Source organism: Cryptomeria japonica, chromosome 4, assembly GCF_030272615.1.
Source record: "Cryptomeria japonica chromosome 4, Sugi_1.0, whole genome shotgun sequence".
Taxonomy (NCBI): Eukaryota; Viridiplantae; Streptophyta; class Pinopsida; order Cupressales; family Cupressaceae; genus Cryptomeria; species Cryptomeria japonica.
The window spans coordinates 431,883,238-431,889,237 of NC_081408.1; the positions used below are offsets into that span (position 1 = coordinate 431,883,238).

The window sequence follows — 6,000 nt, forward strand, 5'->3', positions numbered from 1 at the left end:
TTGACAATACGTATCTGAATAGGCTCAGTAGTATTTTAAAAATAGATAGAAGATTTATGCTCATTGACTTTTTAGCTTGAAGTAGCTAAATAAATATCCAAAGTTTGTCCGAAATTTTGTGCTTCATGAATGCGAGCTAAACCCATTGAAGCAGTATCATCCATAAACTACAAGTGAGACTTATTTAGCTCCACCATCAAATAAAATTTACTTATGGCTCTACATTCAAAATCTATGGGATATGGTAAGCTATCCATTTCTAAATTTGATAAAAGAATAGCTTCCTATTGGGACTTAAAGGTTCACATTTAAATTCCTCTCAACGGTGGTGAAAAGGAAAGAAAGACTGTTAAATGGGTCCCTACCCCCTAATTGGTTTAAATTAATTTTGATGTAATGTCCAAGGGTAATCATAGCCCCTTAGGGGAAGAGTGGTTGTTTGTGACTTGGAGGGTAGTTCACAAGGGTTGTTTTTGCAATAAATTTTGGGTTGCAAATCAATCATATTTTGGAGGTATTGATGACTTACAATTGACTTAATTTTTTTAGGAAATGCATATCTAAAATTGCATTGTTGAAGGTGAATTGAACAATATTATACACTACTTGAAGGAAAAGGCTAGAAGCCTAGTTGGATAATTAGTAGCAAATTTAGGACTCTCAATATTATTCTTTCTCTAAATTAGGTGGAGGTTCAAGATACCTTTCAAGAAGCCAATTATGTTGCTAATACAATGGGTAGTTCAATGTCTAGATAAATATTTGGAATTGTGGAGAGCCATCTTAATTTTGCCATAATGGAGTTTAAAAGAGTCTGGTTAATCATTTCTAGGCATGTTTACCTCCACCTCAACCTTGACAAGTGTTGAAAGTTTCTCAACTCAAAGCATCTTCCTATGAGTTCTTTATTCAAGACTAAGAATTTGAGGGTCCTATATTTGGATGTTGATAAAGGTGTGGTTCGAAACCAAGTGAGCCCATTTCTTGTAGGAAGCTGAAGTCTAACCACACTATTTGGAGGATCTTGGAGGTTGGCATTTTCACCCCATTTCTTGAGAGGATAAAAGGGTATGACATAGGGTATGACATAATGATGACAATGGAAATTTCTAGAAATTGGTTTAATAACACAGTTAGCAAAATAGGAATGGTCATGGCAGTTTTTGAACAAGTTATTACTATAGCTACCAATTTCAAGATTGAGCGCTTGAAGATTCTTGAGGATTATAAGATGGGAGAGGAGGTGAAAAGTATTTTTCTTAAAAAAGGCGAGTCACTCAAATGTTATCATTTAGGTGGCCATTGTGATCATGAAGTATATTACTTTGGAGGGACACTTGACTACTGTGTTCTCATACCGGTTTGATCTACTAAGCCATTTATGTTTCCACCATTCCATATCCCTCTCCTTCCTTGCACTTTCCTTAGAGGTTGTAGTTAAGGAATTTATGGGTTGCAATCCCACCGAACACAGGTAGAGTTAATTTTTCTTATTTTAAATGATTGGAGAAACTTTAACCCTTTTATGAAGGAGGGTTTGTCTTCCAAGAATGGAAAAATTTTCACTTGTTGTGACACTGAGGATAACACTACTAATGAAGACTATAAGGAGGAGCAATTGGAAGACAGAGTAGTCAAAGGAAACAACGAAGATTGTGAAGGGAAAAAAATCCAAGAATGACAATGGTAAAGAGAAATTTTGGGAAGAATTGGGCCCATGAGCCAAGTTTCCTAGAATATTGAGGCCTTGCTCACATGCTTACAATTAGAATTAGGTTTACTTGTACAAGGAAGAGTCTTTGAAAGGTGTGATTAAGGTTAGTGACTAGATAGTGGAAGAATCATCTAAATTAGTCAAGAAAATAAAAAACCATCATTTGCTTTCTAAATGGTTTTTTTATAGAAATCAACAAGATGCTTGTGGGAAAGGCCAATTTGAGACAAAAATATGAACAAATTGTTATTCAAGAAGGTAAGCTATCTATGAAATTAACTTGCTGAAAATGGAAAAGGGAAAGGCCAATTTGAGACAAAAATATGAACAAATTGTTATTCAAGAAGGTAAGCTATCTATGAAATTAACTTGCCGAAAATGGAAAAGGAAAAACAAAATGTTATTATATAGAAGCTAGATGAGGACATAAAGACCATATGAATCTTTGCTTTCTTGTTCCTTTTGATCAATGGGTACTTGTGAATCTTTTTATTATATTTTGGTACTTGTGATTTTATCTCTTTTGTTTATTGGTTTGAGGCGTGAGTTTGTTATTCCCTCTTATTATTTCGAATTACAATGTAACCATGATTTAGTTGTTTCGTTGATGTATTGTATAAATAACCTACCTCTTCCGAAACCAATAATAATATGAGTGATTAAAATAAAAGAATTGTCTTGTGAAAGAATTCATAAATTCAAAAATAGTTTTGAAGAATGATGAATTAATTCTGGTTCCAATACTATTCACCCCACAAGTTCAATTTGAAAGTCATATACACTAAAGACAGAGACAGATGGTTCAATTCAAAAACAAATCAAAACATGCGAGTAGATTATGATTTTTGTAAGTGAATGGATTGGACTTTTCTCTCATCTCTGCATATTTTTCACCATAGCTTGAATTCAACGTCCTGCTTTAAATAGGAGGCAGCGTAGAAAATGAGGCACCTTTGAATTTTCAAAAGGAAAGTTGAGAAAGTATTATGATCTGCTCAATGGTAATGATAGCAATAACTTAAAAATTGTCAAAAATGGCGCCGCCCAGACTTGAACTGGAGACCTTCAGTGTGTTAGACTGACGTGATAACCAACTACACCACGGCACCGACACGCTATGGTGCCAATATTGTTATACAATATTTTATTTCAACATCTAACCTGAGTTTATTGATCTGATGATGGCAGAAATAGAACAATCTCATAAAGACTGACTTATTCCAAGTTTTGTTATGGCATGGCTGTTTCATCTTTGAATAACACCAACCTCCTAAAATCATAAACAATAATTATAAATCAATCATAAAGTAAACCGCAATGCAATCACCTCATATCACTAGAAGAATATCATTCCTCCATATAATCTTATCATCTTTTAAACAATATAGACAAGCACATATCAAGAGTAAATGATAGTGTGGAAAGGAGTCAAATTAGGAAGTTAAACAGATATACCAAAGAATTGGAAGGGTCAAAATATAGATTCGAAAAGATCAGTTTTGTTCATTCAACAAGAGCTGCAAAGCAGCGAAGTGCCTGCCAGGAAAGCAAGGGCTGAGTTTGCAGAAAGGAGTGAAATGATTTAATCTGTTCGAAAATGTTAAAAAGTTGCTGGGAAATGCAAAATGCAATAAACTGGTTGTAGAACACTGCAGAAGTCTTGGAAGGGAAAGTATTCTTACCACTTGTAATGGCTAATTTTGTTGTTCGAAATCCATAAACAAATCCAATAATAGTGGAAACAGGGGTCTTTGTTCAGTTGGAACCATACGCAAAGAAAGGGAGGAATTCATATGAAGCATTCCAAAAGTTGGCAGCACTAGGTGCACAGCGCAAAGGTACAGAGTCTATGGGAGCTTCTAGCTATTCTTGTGATAGACCAAAGTTGTCAGAATCTAGTTTATCAAACTTGGTGTTAAGGAAGCCTTTAGCACTGAGTTATCCCAGTTCTACCTTTAATCAACCTGTATATTCTAGTTCAGATGTTGGGAGTTTATCAGTGTTCCCAATGAGTTATTGTTACTCTCGTTTTCTAAAATGCTTTTCAACCTTATATATGATTTGATGTAAATGCGTTGATAGTTGATTTTTATTGTGATTCGTGATGAGGACTGTCAAAGGGGTGTTGGCCTACAACAAAGCATAAAAATGCTAAGACTTTGCATTCTTTTGAAATTTCCCCAACGCCTAGGAATTCGTAAATGTTGAACAGGCCCAAGAATGTATGGCCTCAAATTGTGTATAACGTAATACATATTTTGTGGAAGGCAGATGACTATTCTGTGATCTCTATTGCAGGGATGCCATAATGGCCACACATCCCACAAATATACAAAATCCCATTCCAAAAATGGACAAATCTCTACTAAACCATTACAATGGAGGTGGGGTGTAAACATGAAAAGGGCAGGTACAGCAGAAGTGAAAAGGTGAAGGGTGAAATCTTAGTAGAAACCGTTCGCATAGAGACATCTATGAGTAGTACTCTACAATTGCTTAAAGCAAAACATATTTATATTTAAGTTTTAGAATGTCCAATCTAACAGAACAATCGCTTCCGATGTGTTTCATTCTCACAATTTTGCAAGCAAAAACATGTTAACCATATTTAGGAAGCATTCTTGTGAGAAAGCATAATAGGAAATAGATAACTTTAACTAGGTAGGAGTAATATATACAAAATAAAGTCCTGAGTAGACCTTGATAACTCCAAACCAAAGCTTGCATTATAAGTTATTTCACATTTAGAGGATTGTGTTGAATGCATAGTATTCATTAATTACTCTGATCTATACAAAGAATATCCCTGCAACTGAATTTGCATGCTGTCCTTTGGTCGTCCATTTCCCTTACCCATGACTGCTTCAAAATCAATTGCAACAATCCTCCTATCATGCACACCGAAGGAAACGAGAATAAGTAGTAGGGGATAGCTAATGGAGGTAAGGCACCAGTTGATTAGAAGTTTTGTCAACAACGGCTCCTGCACTCTGCTAAAAGATGCTAGTGATGCTTGTTTACTATGGCAACGGATTTTATTTATGTATGAGAGGTTTTAGAAATCCTTTGATTTTACTGCAAGGTAGCCTTTTGTCAAACCTAACCACCATAACAGCTTGTAATGTGTAAATGCTACTTTTGGAAAATTTTTGACTAGTGGAACACTCTGATTCTTGACTAAAGTCATTCAGGGCTAATCAAGAGAATGATCAGTCTGCAGAATGACACTTGGATGTGTAGAATGTTTATATAATCTCGGGTATATTTTGAATATTATGCACATGTTCTTACAAGTTAGCAAATAGAGATTTTTGAATAATCGTAGGAAAAGATCATACCACAAATTTTGAGAGATACTATCAGTAGTCTACAAACATCTTACCAATAGTTTCATACAGTTGATAAAATTTTACAACTCTCTTAAATAAGGAAATTAGAAACCTCGATGTCTAAATAGTTTGACCTGGAATCAATCTCCATTCTAGTTATAACCATGCTTGAAATTATGGATATCGTCTGTAATATATAAGCAAGAATTCAATAGAAATATAGCTATTGAAAGGATGCAACCTAAACTTTTAAGTTAGTGGATAGAGTGAAGCAGATAAAATGAGATTGATAAGCATCAAACTCTTGTGGTTTGAAAAGGCTTCTCTGCTGTCTCCCGGATGCTTTGCCTAGAGAAGAAATGTCGCATCCCTGCTTCGCTCAATTCCTACCAACTGCAAAATTTGAGATGACATTAAATGTGAAATTCCCTTTAATAAATGAGAATTGTAATGGGGTACTAAATAGAGAAAGTGGCTATGAGCGAACTTACCTTGCAACCCAGCGAACAAAACCAAAATGAATCCAGAAGACTTCGAGCACATATTTCACAAGTATTTGTCATGCATTTTTTAGGCCTCGATTGGGGCCTCTCATTGAGAAACACAATCCTTGCACTGTTGATGATATATGTCTGCACGCCGCTTATGTCCAGAACTTTCTGAATCTCTAAAACGCGAATAACATTGTGGTAGGAGGACCGCCGTATCTACACACTGGAAAGTGAAAAACCTTAGCCATTTCTGAATCTTTCAAATTCATTCAAATAAAGCTCGACTTGGTCACAAAACCAAAAATCAAAACCAGAGGCTTAAAAATCACAAAGAACACAAATAAAGGCCAAAGCATGCATAAGAAATTAAGCCCCAATCGCCAAGTGTCTGTCCTAATTATTATCTATCACTGCACCTACGGTGATCTCCAGATGTTTTGGAGATTCGAAAGTTTTGCAGGCTCGA

The 6,000-nt window shown here is 35.3% G+C and overlaps 1 non-coding gene across 1 annotated transcript; it reads right to left on the reverse strand.

Moving 5' to 3' along the window:
* Positions 1-2,749: 2,749 nt before the first annotated feature.
* On the reverse strand, positions 2,750-2,823 carry TRNAV-AAC (transfer RNA valine (anticodon AAC)). The gene has a single exon. It is a non-coding gene; the product is annotated as a tRNA-Val (tRNA).
* Positions 2,824-6,000: the final 3,177 nt, after the last annotated feature.